This window comes from Acomys russatus, chromosome 10 (genome assembly GCF_903995435.1).
Source record: "Acomys russatus chromosome 10, mAcoRus1.1, whole genome shotgun sequence".
In the NCBI taxonomy this organism is placed as follows: domain Eukaryota; kingdom Metazoa; phylum Chordata; class Mammalia; order Rodentia; family Muridae; genus Acomys; species Acomys russatus.
The window spans coordinates 30451109-30469472 of NC_067146.1; positions in this window are offsets into that span (position 1 = coordinate 30451109).

Sequence of the window (18364 nt, forward strand, 5' to 3'; positions counted from 1 at the left end):
CAATTTTGTGGCATACAGACTTTTGAAGGAAGAACTAAGGATTCTTTGGAATTTCTCAGTGTCTATTGTAAAATCACCAAAAAATATCAGGGTCAGAGCCCCAACTTGACATCTCTTGTCACCAAATAAAGCTTTCATTACTAGGAATGAATTACAAGTTCTTGAACAAAGGGATATCTCTGGAATCCCCCAAAAACCCAGTCTACAGACAATGTTTTGATGGCTCCACATAAACTGACAGTAAGGCCCTATGCTGGAAAAAAAAGAAAAAACACCTTCAAAACTCATTGAACATGTAGAATTAGACCTGCCTTCTATGTAGTTTCATTCCTATGAACTAGTACCATGGCACTAGAATATACTGTGCCCACTACCAAAGAAGAAAGGTAAATACCCATGGAATCACACATTCTTTATTCTACAGTACTGCCCTGCCTACGTGATATGCTGGTGCAGTAGTTGCACAAAACTTGTGGAAGTAATCAACTAATATCTGATTGGATTAAAATCCCAATGAATGAGATAGAACTCATATACTCTACACTGCCTGGGTGGCCAAGAACATGAAGCAAGATAGACCAGGGATAAAAATGAAATGCTACTGTTTAGCTTAAGGAGAATAGCAATGAGATAAACGATTATACCCTTCTACTATGTTCACACATTAGTGCCTTGCTCAATAACCATCAGAAAAGCTTCTTCATGAAGAGGATTAGAACACATACAGAGCCAGTATGCAGACAATGAAAGATGCTGGAAACTCAGCAGAAAAATGAGATATTTCCACAATACCCTCCACTCAGATCTCAGGGAACTCTGTGGAAGGGGAGATGGAAGGTGTCAAGGCCTTCAACACACAACTGGGTCGGCACACATATGAACCCATAAAGACTGTGGCAGCATGCACAGCACATGAACTGGCCTACACCAGGTAGGTTCCAAGAGAGAGCTGAAATCAGAAGTGAACACCTGCCTCCATCCCCAGTGCTAACACTATCTTCAATTAATAGCCACCTGTAAACAAACAAAAAAAAAATGCCAAGGAAGTCTCACTGGGAAAGCAAACCATTCTTAAGGCTAGGCTCCATGCCCAGTCGATGGCCAACAGAAAATAGCTCAACGGTTTAATTTTTAAAGTCTCAGTTCTTTGATAACCCTTCTTCTGGGCAGAGTAGAAAACCACACCTTTCCTTTCCACTCTCACCTTTTTTTCTCTCATGACTCATTTTCCTCTGTGATCACACTGTCATCACAGGTACTATGGCTCTATAATTAAAATAGGGTCAACTGAGTCACTTGTAGACCATCCAGACAGCCCAGCATCTCCCCAGGTTCACCTTCTACCGTCCACTGAGACAAGTACATTCAATTGTTCAAACAACTGTTTCATCTTGATTATGAGAATTGGATGCCATATATGAATGTATCTTAAAGGTTCATAACAATGGGGGAATTCATGATTAAAACATCTATTTTAAACATGTGATTTCAGAAATACCTGAGGTTTGAAACTGGTCTCTTTGATGCTTTAAAGTCCTCTGTATTGCCTCTAATGGCTATCATTTCTTCCAAAGGATACATGAACCTTACACCCCTGGAACTTACCCAGGGAACTAGGAACTAATTATCCTACTATACTGGGATTACTAAAACAAAATATTTTAGGCTAGAAAATCTCTAAGCAATAGGAACTTGTGAATTCAGTTCTTAAAGATAGAAAACCCAAGTCTAAGCTACAGGACATTCAATGTCTGTTGAGGGCCCATTTCTCAGAAATGGCATTTTCTCTGTGTCTTCAACAGGGAGTAAGTAGAAAATGCTGCATCCTCATAGATCATATGAGAAAAAGAGGTCCAGACCTTTGTTATTAAGGCACTAATCCAAGTGTGACAGCTGAGCCCTTATATCAGCCAAATCCCTTAATGATATCAAACCTGGGGTTCATTTGAACACATCCATTTGGGATGATAAACATTCATGAAGAAATCAGTAGTTCAAATTTCCCCAAAATCCTAGCTGACACAGGATGAAAGGAATCATAAAAGTCCTTATAGAAGGAGTATTCATATTGCTCATAAATTAGTAAAGCGTCGCTGATGTCCACGTTTCTCTCCAATCAATCATCTAAAAAAATTAATTGACTGTATTAAAGCAGACAGTGTAAGTCAGTAATAGGAACAAACTTCATAGATGCAGTGAGCAGCAATACCTTGCTGGTTATGATCCAAGCTATCAGCATATGTACCCAGTAATTGAAAGCTGTAATTCACTGGACATCAGAGTAAGTGCCTTACATTTAGCATTGGCATTGCCACAGCCAATCTCCTCCCCCTATAGAGAGCTTTTACGCCAAGCCATGCCACTTCCCAGAATTCTCTACATTTGATAGAGTGGTTTACAAAGCACACATCTCTTGCACATATTTATAAAGCAGATTTTTTAAAAGCTTCTAGTACTGTAAATACACAGGGAAGATCTAAGTAAGACAGGAACAGGCCATTCTAAACAACTCATACAGAGTATGCCTCTGTGAAGGAAGGACTCATGTGAGATGGGCCTAGACCAAGATGTGCTGGTCTTGTTCCAATATCCTAATTCATGTCCTGCTTAAGTTTGTCAATTGGCTTCCACGAAAGGACCTCTGAGTTTATTGTAGTTTGCCTGATTGTCGATCACTGATATGACATCATCAAATGCAAACTGCGTGCCTGTGATAGAAATGGCACCCATGTACCCTACATCTTGCTGTGGCAAGGGACAAATTTACTCTGCACTCTGAGTTGCATGAGTTGAAGTGTTAAGTTTCATGAGCTGGGATTGTTTTAAACTACCAAATTAATTTCTTAAACACTAAACTGTGGTTGATAATCTTAATAATATAAAATTCTCCTCATTAATTTTGCCCTATTTGCAGCTCAATTAGATAAAGCAAATTAAAAAATTCATTCCTTTGTTTTTCTTGTTAGCCTGTACCCTAGTATGTAAATGAGGTATATATGAACTGGATACACAATGATGCACATAGACAGTACATGATACATTTGTGCCTACATACATATAAGTTCATATATATCTTATTGTCATTATAAAATGTATCAGAAAGTACTCTCAGGGGATCTCAAGAACACATTTTCCTTTTAATTTCTCTTCAAGGTAACAAATTGTCTAGCTCCGGAATGTTGCTTACCGTTACTGGCTGTGGCCTTAGGGATTGGTTACTTGATTACCTTTCTGAACTGTACTTCAAAGGAATTAATTAATTGATGTTCTTAGCAGCCTCATCTTGACAAAAACATATGATACTCAAATGTTAAACATGGAACCTCGGATAGAACTGTCAAGACAAAGCTGAACGTGGTTATTAATATGGCTTTTGATAAATATCTGCTCGGCCTCACACTGTGCCTCGTCTGTTTTCATCTTGGAAAGTAGTTAATCTGATTGATGAAGATTCCCTGCTCAGATTGTCTCTCATGCTGGGTTTAATAGCAGCACTTAAAAAGAAAGAAAGAAAGAAAGAAAGAAAGAAAGAAAGAAAGAAAGAAAGAAAGAAAGAAAAGATTCTTATTTTCAACTGGAGATGTGTGTGTCTTCCCATTTGTCAGGATTTTGGGGGGACTGGAGGTTACTGCCTTAAGAATTGAACTGAGCATTACCTTAAAGGCAGGGATTCATTGGGTCAGACAGTGAACAAGAAGTCTGGTTTCCAGACCTTTATTTGGAAAAAATGTACTTTGACGGGAGTTCTATCAATTGGAAATTTGAACACCAAAGGCATAGATAAGCCAGCCTATAAGGACAAAACAGGTGAATAGCAAATGATAAGCCTTGGCTCATTATTATTACCCATCATCCCTAAAAGACTGAACACCTCTCCTCATAATTTAAACAGTCCTTCTTGCAGATGAAGCACTCATAGCAGTGTCTGCCACGGTGTACTTTGGGTAGGCTCGACGCCATGCTCTAACTTTTGCCAAGCCACTCCCATTTCCTCTACCCACTTCAATTGCTTAGAGTTCTCATGACACATATTGGAAAACAAAGTGTACAGCAGCAGTTCAAAAATTAATCTGCCTCCATGGAGTGGGTGCTAGAGAGATGTCTCATCACATAGGAACACATATGGTTCCTGCAGAGGACCTGAATTCAGTTACCAGCACCTATATTGGATTGCCCATGACCACCTTTAACTCCAGCTCAAAAGGATTTAGACATCTCCCCCCTGCCTCAGCACACACACACACAGTCAGAAAGATGATTTTATAATGTTAACCAAAATTAGAGAGAGAAATTCTCTATTTGTCTCTTCCTTTCCCATATAAATATAACAATTTTTTTAAAGTGAAACAAAACCCAGGTATTTGCTGATTTAGATAGAAGCCTAAGTTACCAGAACTGGAATCTAAAGTCTTTCTTCCATCAGTAGCAGCCAGGTCATAGTTTTTGAGGTGGGCCACTGTTAGTCATGGTATGGTACTTCCTGTCATGAGACGAATCTCTAGAAGCCCTGCCACACTTAGGCTTCTGTCTACAGTGGGGAAATTAACACGTGACTTCAAACTGAATGGCTACAGTTCTGAGAGAAGACGCAGTCATCGCTATAAACTACGATAGTTGTGGTTTTAGGCATCACAAGTAGAGTGTTAATCATTTGACAAGCAGGAAGATTGACATCAATATGTCAATATTGTGGGGATTCCTCCATTTTTGTGCTTCTGGAGGAAGGAATTTAGTCAATGGTTGCAGTTAGGCAGACGTTTATTTATCAAAGTAGCAAGTGTAATAGCAAAGCAACGACTATGAAGAGACACTGGAGTGGACTACACCAAGGCAGGAACAGCCATGGTACACTCTCAGTTTTGGGGTTTAAAAAAGTTTTGGGAATGTTTATAAGGTATACGTATGTTCTTGTAGTGAGACTTTCTCTGTTTTGTCTTCCTGAAGGATTGATATTTTCCCTCTGTTTACTGTTTTAAATACAACACATTTAGGTTCTCTACAGATATTAATAAAGAGATTATATATTTATTTCCAGTATAAGTGCTTCAATCACATAAACAGAAACAATAGGAAAAATAGCTATCTGCATACTGGAGACACTAAACAGGTGGGTATTTCAGTCCCCTTCTGAAGATATGAGATTAGGAGAGCTGAGAGCATCAGTCCAATCTGAGAATATAATGTCCCAGCAGGAGCAAGTCCATGGGAAGAAAAGGAGGTGAGTTCCATTTTCTCTACCTTTCTGTTGCACTTGGGTTTCAGCCTCAAGGATTGAAACCCAGACTCAAATGCGTTCAAATGACAATCTGATTGTTCAGTGTTCTTACAGTCATATTTAGGAATAATTGGAGTACCGAGGGTTCACTTAAGTAGACATATAAAATTAGCCATCAGTCCTGATCCATGTCTTGACCATGAGGAAATAAGCTCTCAAGAAAAAGGCTAAAATATCTGGAGACCCCATGGCAACAAAGCCAAGTTTCATGCAGAGGCTTATAGGTAAGACCTGTGTTGTCGTTACAGTGAAAATTAGGGTGTATCACCTTCTAGACTGTTGAGCTTGGTAGGAGTCAAATGCTCACTTCATGATACATATGCATTCTTTGGCTTCTAGGACTAGCACTTCAGTTTCTCTATGGTAAAGTTACTTGTTTTTCATGTACATTATTTTGAAATGTTCTGCATTTCACTTTACTCTTCCATGTTTATTTATTTATTTGTTATGAAAACTCCTGTCATTATAGGCATAGGAATACTATTTTATACTTTTAAATTTTTTATGAAGTCATACTTTATTCATTTTATTTAAAGATGTATTGTTGTATGCGCATAAGCATGTGCATACCATGTGCATGCCTGATGGCCACAGAAGACAGAAAAGGACTTTGGATTCCCTAAAATGAGTTACAGATGGTTATAAGCTGCCATGTGGGTACTAACAACTGAATACCGATTGTCTCCAAGAGCAGCAGGCACTTTAAGCACTGAGCTATCTCTCCAGACCCCTATTCTATTCTATTGTTGCCATTATTAAATCTTTAGGAAGTGAACTCACTCCTATGTCTCTTTGACGTTCTCTTGTGTGATTACAGGATTTTTCTTGTTTTTATTCATTTGTTGGACTGAGGATGAATTCATCACTAAGTTCAAGTACCACAAGCTATTACAGGCTAATCTGTTTTCTATCCTATTTCTATAACTGGCTGTTTATTTTTATTTTCCTTTTATTAAAAATAGAATTTTTCTTACATAATAAAACCTGATTATTTTTTCCTTGCCTCTAATTCTCCTAGTACCTCTGCACCTCTCCTCCCATCCAGATCCAATTCCTTTCTGTTTCTTATTAGAAAACAAACAGCTTTCTATGGGATAATAATAATAAAAGTATAATAAAATAAAACACAGTAAGATATAACAAAAACTAATCCATCAGAATGGGAAAAAAAACAAACAGAAAGAAAATAAAGCCTAAGAGAGGACACAAAAATTAGAGACCTACTCACTAATACACTCAGGAATCCCATAAAACCACTAAACTCAGAGCCGTAATATACGCTTGGAAGACCTGGTGCAGATGCGTGCCGGCCCTGTGCATCTTGCTTCTGTCTCTGTGAGTTCTTATGAGATTGTTCAAGTTGATTAGAGGCCCTTTGTGTGTGTGTGTGTGTGTGTGTGTGTGTGTGTGTGTGTGTGTGTGTGTGTGTGTGTGTGTGTTCCCCATCCTTCCCACCTCTTACACTCTTTCTGTCTTCCTCAAGGATTCCCTAAAATCAAAGGAGAGGAAGGGAAGGATTTGATGGAGAATCTCAGTTCATGCTGAGTGTTTCAAGGCCCCTCACTCTCTGCATAATGTCTGCCTGTATTTGTTCCCATCAGCTCACAACTGTCTGTAATGCCAGTTCCAGGGGATCCAACACCTTCTTTCAATTTCTACAGGTACTAGATATATACATGGTGCCCCAGACATACATACTGGCAAGAAATTCCTACACATAAAATAAATAAATCAAAAAAAATTTTAAAAGAAGAAACTAATATCTACATTTGCAGGAATTTGGCTGGAAATGGACTTTATTATATGAAAGTACTAAGCCAGAGGCAGGATATCAAGTATCAGAAGCTTTTCCTCAGATGAAGAATCTAGACCTTTTAAAAACAAGGTAGGGATACATAAGCAAAGGAAAAGGGAAGGAGGGAATGGAAGGACAAAATAACTTCATGGAGGAGATTAATTTCAAAATGTGTTATATGTATGAATGAAATTGTCACAGTGGAAATCATACATTTCAAAACTAACATGGATCTATCTAATCTGAGAAAGCACAAAAGGCAAGCTGTAGTCCTAGAAAAATTAGAAATTTGGAGTTCATCTCAAGACAACAAAGAGTATGTTGTACATTTCAAATGATCTAATTTTATAATAGATTGGGAGTGTGGGACAGTGGGAAATGCAGAGAATATGAAAATCTCTTGTCTTCATAAGATTAAGATCCATAAAACCTGTAAATCTGTTTCCATTAGTAAATTGCACCTAAACCCAGAAAAATCCAGAGCTATCCTCTTTTGAAGTGTTGTTTCAGTTTAGTACATGGATGTTGCCTTAAGTCAAACATTAGCCATTATCCTGCATTTGAATACAAAGTTAAGGAAAGAGTGCTGGGGTTGGTGAAAGAAGGAATGATTTTTAGTGATTATCCCATGAATTAAAATTTGATTTAAAGAGCCGAGGTAGTTTCTGTTAAAATTAATATCAGTAATTTTCATTGCTAAAACCTAAAGATCTTAAGCTTTTTAAGATAAAGAATAATAATTTGGAAAGATTTGCTTCTGCAATTAATTATATCTTAGGTAAGCACACAAATCCCATTATGGCCCCTGACTTTTATATATTGAAACTAAAATGCACAGAAGTACCAGTGGCATTATTTTCTTGGTTTCTGAAACCTCAGTCACTGGAAACAAATGCTGACAAAAGTGAGAATTGAGCAGATGTTCCAAGACCAGGAAACGCCACTCAGGACGATCAGAGGGTGGCGTGCTCTGTGGTTTCACTCATTGTTCCCCGCAAAGCACAGCTGAAATGTATTGAAAACGGGAAAGAACATCATCTATGTCAAATGTTTGTTAGCAACGAATCACAGGTGCATTGTTAATTCTGAACTAAACGGTCTGATAAGATAGAACGAGAACTAGACAGATATTCCTTGAAGAGAGATTAAAATCAATTTTCTGATATTTCACTTGAACAAAACATGCTTTCAAAATAATTCAAAGTTCAGAACATCCTTTTTCTAAAGTATTCTCCCTGATAGCATGGTTTAGTGTGTACAAATAGTATAGTGTCCCTTACATTTACTGACTTTCTATATTTGAACATAGTGACTTTTATTGCCACAGGCTCTCCTTGTCTATCCAGTTATACTCACTTATGTATCTCATTTTCAACAAGGCATCTAAGGTCTACTCTACAACCGACAATTAAATAAAATGATTAACAGTGTAAGGTCTGTAAAACAAAAAGTAAGCACTATGGTTAAGATCAAATGACAACTTGCTAAGTTCCTGGTGACCTTGGGTAAGCCAGTTCACCTTGTTGCCTCTAGTTTTCTTTTTTGTAATGACAAGATAATCAATGAAAGTGTGTCCCTCACAGGGTAGACAGGTTCCCATGATTTTAAATTGTCTGCACAGAAATAGACATATGCACATGCTATGTTTACAAACGCGATACTATAATAGTGATGTCTTTATTTGAATTCGTGGCACAGCAATCTTAAATGAACATTGTATGCTGATAGTTATAGCTGTATAAAAAAGGAAATGCTGTATCTTTACCAGGTATTCAATTCTGTAATGTGATTTTGCCAGGATGAAATGAGCTTTCATTTTGGTGGAGAGCAGACAAGTGAAAGCCAGGTTTATCATGGTACATGCAGACTACTATGAACATACAAAAATAGCTACATTGTATGTTTCTTTTCTCTTATTAGGTGATGTTTAAGTCTCTTGCCACTGTCTTTATGTTTGTTCTAATAGCAAGGTCAAATATCCAATATAATCATAAAAACTGAAGTTTTCAGAACATATAACTGCAAAGTACAAATATCCCCATGCTTATAAAATTATCAAGACTTGAATACATAAAACACCTCTTGACTTTATTTTGTAGAGTCACCTTCCTGTTTAGTATGAGAGATTATCCCCATCTTTGGTTAGTAAACAGCTTAACTCATGAAAAAGTAATGCTTTACACCAGTGATCCCTTTAGTTTTTCTTAATCAGTGAAAGGCTCTAATTGTGACATTATTTAAAAAAAAAAAAAAAAAAAAAAAAAAGCTTATAAAGGAACACACAGAGCTGGCAAATGGTTTAGAAGAAAAAAGTGTGTCAGAATAAGCCTAGTAGCCTGAGATTGATCTCCAACACCCACATAGGTGGAAGAGAATGCCTCCACAGAGTTTTCTTCTGACACATGCACTGGAGCATGGGTGCACCTACAACACACATCATAAGTTCTCTCTCTCTCTCTGTTCCTCCCTCCCTCTCTTTCTCTCACACACATAGAACAGATAATAATATATGTTTACATATTTATTTATTTTTATTTTATGTGCATCAGTGTTTTGCCTGCATGTGTGTCTGTTGACGGGGTCAGATCATGGAATTACAGACAGGTGTGAGCTGTCATGTGGATGCTGGTATTTGAACTCTGGTTCTATGGAAGAGTGGCCAGTGCTCTTAAAGTGCTAAACCATCTCTCTAGCCCCTAATAATACATTTTTTGAAGGAACACATAGTTTGCTCAAATATAATCCAGTGAAGTTATATCAAAATGAACATTTGAGTTATGTGAGTAAATAAGCACAGGGTTTAAGTAAACTAATGCTTCTTCAATAAATGTGTATTCTGAAGTTTCAAGAAAAGTTGAATATAATTTAAATTAAACTAAAAGAAAATAACTATAAAACAATGTGGGGTGTAGTGAAATTGAGAGATGGATGGAAGTAGAGCAATATTTATATAGCAATAAGTTTACATATTAGAAAAATACAATAATAAGCATCTGCCTTATAATAACATAGAGACAAAAATAAATTTCAAAGAAAGCAAAAATATTTAACTTAGGAGAGAGAGAGAGAAATAATTAGTGGAAAGACAAAGGACATAAATTTAAAGAAGTGTGAAAAATATATGTGGGAGAGTTTGCAGAGGCAAAAAAGAGAATGAAGAAATTATATAAATATATTATAATCTCAAAATAATGTAAAAAGAATAGAGCAAGCAGTAGAAATAAAACAATAGTAATTTCCTAGAAATCTACAAGTAGAACAATATGATAGGCAGATTTGGGCCCAGGGGTCCTGCTCAAACTAAGGCACCAGCCAAGGACAATACAGGAGGTAAACTTTAAACCCCTTCCCAGATCTAGCCAATGGTCAGAATATTCTCCACAGTTGAGTGGAGAGTGTGATATGACTTTCTCATGTACTATGGTGCCTCACATTTGACCATGTCCCCTGGAGGGGGAGACCTGGTGGCACTCAGAGGAAGGACAGCAGGTAGCCAAGAAGAGACTTGATACCCTATGAGAATATATAGGGGGAGGTAATCCTCCTCAGGAACAGTCATAGGGGAGGGGAATAATGGGAAAATGGGGGGGGGGGGGAATGGGAGGATACAAGGGATGGGATAAACATTGAGATGTAACAAGAATAAATTAATAAAAAAACCAATAATAATTTCAATTTAAAATGAAATAATAGAAAAAACAAAGGCACTAAGTTTTGTTGATTTGAAAAATCAAAGAAATTAATAATCCTGTAGTTAGGGATCATGGAAAGGAGAAACAGAAGGGAATAAAGAAGAAGACAAGAGAGGAAGCAAAAGAAGGGACAGAAGTGGGAAAGACAGAGGGGAATAGGGAGAGAAGGCACTAGTTTCCAGTAAGAGAAACAAACGGGGAATGTGTAAAGTGAGAAATATATTATCTGAATTCTAACAAAGACACTAATTAAAAACATACATATTTTCGCTGCTCAATTTTACTAACCAGGATGAAAATAAATCTTAAAAAACTTAACGCAAACTCTTCTGAGAAAGACAAATGAATAGCAGCCTTCCTAATTCATTCTACAGGGCCAACCGTATCCTGAAATTGCAGCCAGATAGAGATATCGCAAAAATGAAATTGATGAGTCACTTGATGAGCATGGATGGGCTGGTACCCATGGGGAGTCTTTTCTTCTCTGAGGATAAGTGGGGAAATGGAGAGAAAAGAGCATGAGATAGAATTGTGTGGAGAAGATGATGAGGCTGCAATCAGGCTGTAAAATGATTAAACAAATAAATTAATGAGAACAAGGAATATCTCAGAAAAAATAAGAAAATGAGTTTTCACATTTCCCACAGATAAGGATAAAAAAAATCCGTAAATCTAAACTAAGAATGTGCAAAAATTATACTTACTGACCAGGCTCGACTTGTTCCTCTTAATTTTTCCCTCATTGAAATGCTCAGTGAAGAATATAAGGAATTGTCACATAGTAGATTGCACTAAAGATGAATCTACAAAGCAAGTATTCACACAACCCAGTTCTGAAGCAACAGCTGTCCCGTTGCTGACCCCCAAACAACACAAACTCTTCTCCCTTTTCTTCTTTGGAAGAGTTTCTGAGGACTAGTCTCAGCAGAATTAACAAGAGCAACTATGGCCTAATGTTTGTTTATTACAGTGATTTTTCTTTCCCGTGGGATGTTTATTCACTGCATAAAGTTTTCAACCCATGGAAACAGACTTTCATTCCCCAGTCTGGCTCTATTAGAACATCTAAGTTACAGACCTTGCATACGAATCCACCAAAACCACCATTTCAACATCGACAAGATGGCTGAAAAAGGCAGATTATGAATATAGCAGAATATCATTAGAAGTCATTTATCAGTACATTTTTTTTTTAGCTCTGTATTGTTTCCTTCTACAATAGGTTCCTGGGCTATCTAGTCTCAGAATTTTGGTCACCCAAGCAATGTTGGATATGAGTTTTACCTTGTGGAGTGGGCCTTAAGTCAAATCAATTATTGGTTGGTTATCCCTGCAAGCTTTGAGCTACCATTACACTAGCCTACCTTGCAAGCAGAGCATCATTGTGGATAAAGGGTTAGTGGCTGTCATGTTTTTAACATTTCTCTTTTGAGAGTGCTTGAGTGTGATCTTGTACAAAAGATGCTCGGATGCGGGGGAAAGGCTCTATGTAGGCACCAGTTTGACATCTCCATATTCAATGAGTTGTGTATGTGTTTTCTTCTGCAATGGAGCCTTGCTGACAGTTTATGATGATCAACCTCTAGTCTAGTATAGTAAAATTACATGAGATGTTTCTTGAAATAGACAGAACTCTTAATAAAAGTTAACATTGCAGCAGGAAACAAATTGTTTGTTGACTTATTTACAAAATAAACAATTATTTAGTATTTCCTCTTGTTTAAGACAAAGGGTGAAGATGCCACTTGATGATAAGGGATTGGTCCTTAAAGTTGTAAATATGACTTATCATTCTCTAAGTTCAAAACCAAGAATGTTTCCTACATTTTAAAGAGAATAGCTCAGAGCATATTATTTTATCACTGAATCTATGCTACATTTGATCACGTTAATTTGATGGTGTTTAGACTTTACATGTCAAGAATGACTGTCACATAATTCTAAACAAGCATGACAAGGAACAGTATAACATTTCATCATTTATTTGTACAACAAAATAAGAACATAAATATCAATAAAATACCCCTTTTTATTTTTCACCAGCTGAAATACCCCCACATTTTACTTGGTTTTAAAGAATAGGGATACATTTTATTTCACTAACCAATCCCCACTGTCAATGGATTACTATAATAGGGTAAACAGTTGATGCTCATTCATGTCACAAGTTGATTGTGAGTGCCTGAAATTTCTGTTTACCTGCTTATTTCAGGATGTGAGAAGTATTGAATAACAAAGAAGTTGTTTTGTACATGATTCAATCTTATTCCTCAGAATTACCAGTCCTATGATATACAGAGAAACACACAGTAGCAGTACCCTACACACAACTCTCACAGCATGGTCCTAGGCATGCCACAGGGTTCCTTTAACTCACATGCAATGGCCTTAACAATTCATGGCCCAAGCCTGGAGTAATGGCATAGTAATTTCTCTCCTAGAAAGAAAGGCATTGCAAATTTTATATACAAACACAACATTAATGGTCTGATGATACATAACCATGACTTGGAAGAAAAAAAATTCTTCAAAGATACCCTGGGCTAAAGATGTAGCTCAGCTGGTATGGTTTTTTGCTTAATATGCACAAAGCCATGCATTTGATCCCCAGCATTGCATAGACCATTGTGGTTGTAAATGCCTGCAACACCACTACTGGGGGATGAAGGCAAAAGAATCAGATGTTCGAGTTCATAGGGGGCCCTTCTATAGGCAAGTTTAAGGACACAATGGACTCTCTTAAAATAAAAAATCTCCCACTCCAAATGTATTGTGGTTAATAAAAATTATAGTTAAAAAGGGGATATGAGTTCTGCCAAACTATTTGCCTCTGTAATCCCAATGATCCAGAGACAGAGACAGGAAAATTGAGAGAGTAACATGGACTGCACCTCATCATACAATTACAAAGGAAAAGCACTTATAGAGTTGTGTGTATTTGTAGTACTCACATCTATTTTAAGACACATTTGGAAAAACATTTTTGTATGCGTTTCAAAAGAAATTACCCTCCATTCTTTTTTTCACTAATTTAGACAATCTTGATAACAATTCAGATGAATTATTTGGTGACAGCAATTACTATTAACTGTGAAACTGGCAGAGGTATATAGCTTGCCTATGCTAAAGGTTGGCACCCACAGGAGATAGACAGATGCTAAATTAAATATTTAATTACTGATTCTAGGCATTGGATTAGGCTTACCTTTAACAGTTTTCATATAAAATGTATGCATTTTTCTCCTATGGCTTAATTAACAGAGTCATAAATCTGTAGCTAGACCCAAAACTAAGCTACAAGAGGGATGACTCAATCTCATTTATGTTTTTAAGCAAGATATCCAGAGACAAAGATCCAATAATTTTGTAATTTCATGGAAATTTGCAGGGGAAAGTGCCAATTTCATGGTGACATCTAGGGAAATGTGATGATTTCATGCAGATTTAGTCCTATGTCCCTAAAGCATCCATAAACACAACCACATGAGTACAGAAACGGCTTCTTTGTATTGTACTTATGAACATGAATGAACAAGTATAGTAGAGAATTTTGAAAGTTATGATAGTTTATCGTATTAATACTATGATATTAGTTGCACTGTCTTCTGAAGCTAATTTATTAAGTTATGAACTTGTGTAAAATAATTTCAAATAAAAGCAATTCTCCATTGATGTATTACTGACTTTTCTTTGACACAAAATAAACACAAGTCTTATAGGGAGCAAAAACTGTTATATGACAACTCACCTTCCAATGCCTAGTAAATATTTTCTAATAATAATATCTTTAAAAAGTTTTTTGAGCCTGGTGCTGTGGTACATGCCTGTAATCTGAGCACTCAGGGAAGCAGAGGCAGGCAGATCTCTGATTTTGAGGCCAGTCTGGTCTACGAAGCAAGTCCAGGACAGCCAAGAGAAACTCCTGTTTCGAAAACAAAACAAAAAAGCCAGTTTCTTGATTTTTAGCTGGGTATGGTGGTATGCTCCTTCTATTCCAGCACTTAGGAGGCAGAGGCATGTGGATCTCTGTGAGTTGGAGACCACCCTAGTCTACAGAGCAAGTTCCAGGACAGCTGGGCTACACAGAGAAACCTCATATCAGAAAAAAAAAGAAGGTTTGTTAATTTTTAAAAAACGTTACACAATATTATACTATGAATTAATGATTGATCTATATGTGAGCATGTAGACTTGTACACGACCTTCATTAAGACATAAAGCTTCATCAGCCAGGTCTTTACTAGAAGTCTTATCTCAGAAGTGGATGAAGATTTTCTGATAAATGAACTTTAAAATAGATTTGTAAAAGTTGACAGTAAACAAAACAAGTAATAAATCCATAATACATCACATAAACAAAGATTCTCAATTAACCTCTAAATTAATGAAATCTGAGAAGGTTTGGTCCCTCGGTTCTGTGTTAAGCAATTGGAAGGCTTGTAAGAGACTTTTTGCAGAGAAGAGAGGGTTGTCGGGAAGGAAGCACAAGACTGAGCTAAGGGGTTTCTAAGAGAAGACAGATGTTAATGTTTCCTTGGTCTCTCAATCGTCTTGGAGCACCATCCTTCGCTTTCCTCCAGTCTCACACAGTGTGGCCTGAAGAGTCATATTCTCACGTTCTTGCTCATCTGCACCAAAAGTAACAGCAACAAACGATGATCTACAATACTTTGAGGGTTGGCAAGATGGCTCCGCGTAGCAGGGAAAAGCACTTTCCATCATGCCTAAACGCCTGAGTTGGAATCCTAGAACACACATTTGGAAGGAGGGAACAGATTCCTACAAATTATCTTCTGACCTCCACACATGCCTGTGCTTATGTTGTGTGTATGAGCTTACACACACACACACACACACACACACACACACACACACACACGCACATGCACACGCACACGCACACTTGCACAAAGGTGTAAGTAAACAAACATTGAATTCAAGAGTTTTGAATGAGAGAACTGAGGCAGTCAAATAAAACTATGAAATAGGAAAGATGACCGTTTTGAGGTCTGTTAAAGGTGTGACATGTTTTACTTTTCTACAGAAACAGAACTCAGTCTCATCTACACACAGAGACATGCTGGGCTGTGCATAATTGAAGCTTCTCAGCAGGAATGTGCTCCTATGGATAATGATGGACATATATATTGGCAAACTCAAAGGTTTTAAAAACCACAACTAATACATTTTCAGGCATTTATAGTAAAACAAAGACATGCACTATGCACTAAAGGACATTCCTAGCAATAATGACTCCTTTTGTTTTCTTTATTAATTGCAGAGTAAAGTGAATCACAACGATTATTCTCCGTATAATTGTCTTCTTATCCTTTAAATTGGCCTGGTACATTATTTTCTTTGCTAGTACATGAAAAGTACTTTGTAAACTATGCCCTCTTGATTATAATGGACAATCCTCAGGACATCTCAAGCAAAGGCATCATTGACAAATAGAATCTGATAGACACAGGTAGAAAGGGCCCCACCATGCACAGAGCAACAGGCCGTACAACAAGGATAGGCTTATATTATGCGACAATAAAACATTTACGGCACTGATTTTGTTTCATTTAGTTTTGTTTTCAAAGCAGCACTGGACTGGTCTGTGATTTACATGCAAAACATCTCGTTGAAAAATGTAAGCCTGACTAGAAGTAAGAAAAACTATAAAGAACAGATTTCAGCATGCAGAGGGCTTTTCAAGTGGTAAGATATTAAGAAGATGCTAGTAATAGCCTTCTTTACCTCCTTTGTACTACTGTATTGTTATATTTGAAATATTGGTATTTCTAGACATTGATTGACACAGAGATCCATAGCTAGTCAAATTGCAGAGAACAAGTGAGTGTGGAATGCTCAGCTATACATGGGAAATCTGTAACACTGCCTTCGTGCATGGTCCAGAAACCACTGTGAAAGAAAAGACAGAAAGATTGTAAGTGCCAGAGATGTGGGATGACTGGAAAGAAACTATTTCCTGAACATAAAAGGGCAATTTCACACAGGAACTTACAGCATTTGTGACAGCATACAGAAGACTTATTTAAGTCAAACAAAAATCCCAGCAGGTAAAGGTATAGTAAGCACAGAGTTCTCCCTCCACTAACTGAAGAGCTATTGATAATTGATAATGAGTGGGTAGGAAGAATCAGTTCTCTTTAAGTGTGTGGCCCCTGGTAGATTGACAATGCATCAGTGCATAGACATATACCTAAAATGATATGAGTAGCATGAACTAGACTTTATTTTTTTCTTTTCTTTTCTTTTCCTTCTTTTAGGGTTGGCTTGTGTTAGTGTCAGTATCTGACTTTTTTGCTTATTTATTAATTTAATCTCTTTACAGACTAATTCTAGTCCCTCCCTCCCTCTTCTTCCTCATACCCCCATTATCCCTTCTCCTTTTTATGAGAGATGGGAAGGCCCCCAAGGGATATCAACTCACTCTAGCACCTCAAGTCCAAGCAGCACTGAGCACATTCTTTCCTACTTTGGCCTGACAATTGAAGGGATCCAATGGCAGGCAACAGAGTCAGAGATAGCCCCTACTGCCATTGTTAGGCGATGTAGCTACACCTGCTACATAGGTGATGGGGTCCTCTAGACCAGGTCCACTCATGTTTGGTTGGTGAGTCAGTCTCTGTGATCCCCCTTGGGCCTAGTTTAGTTTACTCTGTAGGTCTTCCTGTGGTGTCCTTTGCCCCTCCTGTTCCCTCTTCTTACCATGCTTCTACAAAACTCCCCAAGCTCAGCCTATTGCTTGGCTGTGGCTCTCTGTATCTGTTTCCATAAGCTGCTGGATGAAGCCTCTCAGAAGACAGTTATGCAAGGCTCCTGTCAGCAGGCATCATTAATAGTGACAGAGGTTGGCTTTCTCCATTGGGATGGGCCTCAAGTTGGGCCAGTCTTTAGTTGGCCACTCGATCTCTGCTCCATCTTTACCACTATATTTCTTATAGGCGAGACAATTTTTGTGTCTAAGATGTTATGGGTGGTGTCACTCTGCTTCATAGGAAGTCCCACCTGTCTACAGAAGGTGACCACTTTAGGTCCTTAAACCCTAGATGCTGCTACAAGTCTCAGCTAGGATCACCCCCATGGACTCTTGGGCGCCTCCCCAGTCCCAGAGATGCTACCCCCACTGATTTCTGTTTTTTTTTTCTCACCATCTTCTCCCATCTTCCACCACTGCTCTCCACACACCTGATCTCTCTCCATCTACTTCAGGTGTCGATTTTATCCCCGGTTCTGAGTGAGATAAATTTTTTTTCTAATTTTTTTTTTATGATGACACAAAGTTGGGTAAGTAGAGAGGAGGGTAGATTGATCAGGGACTGGGTGAATATAATCCAAATATATGGCATGAATTTTTCAAAGAAATAATCAAAATTTAAAAAACTTTAAACCCCTTCCCAGATCTAGCCAATGGTGAGAATATTCTCCACAGTTGAGTGGAGAGTGTGATACGACTTTCTCACGTACTCTGGTGCCTCACATCTGACCATGTCCCCTGGAGGGGGAGACCTGGTGGCACTCAGAGGAAGGACAGCAAGTAGCCAAGAAGAGACTTGATACTCTATGAGGATATATAAGGGGACGTAATCC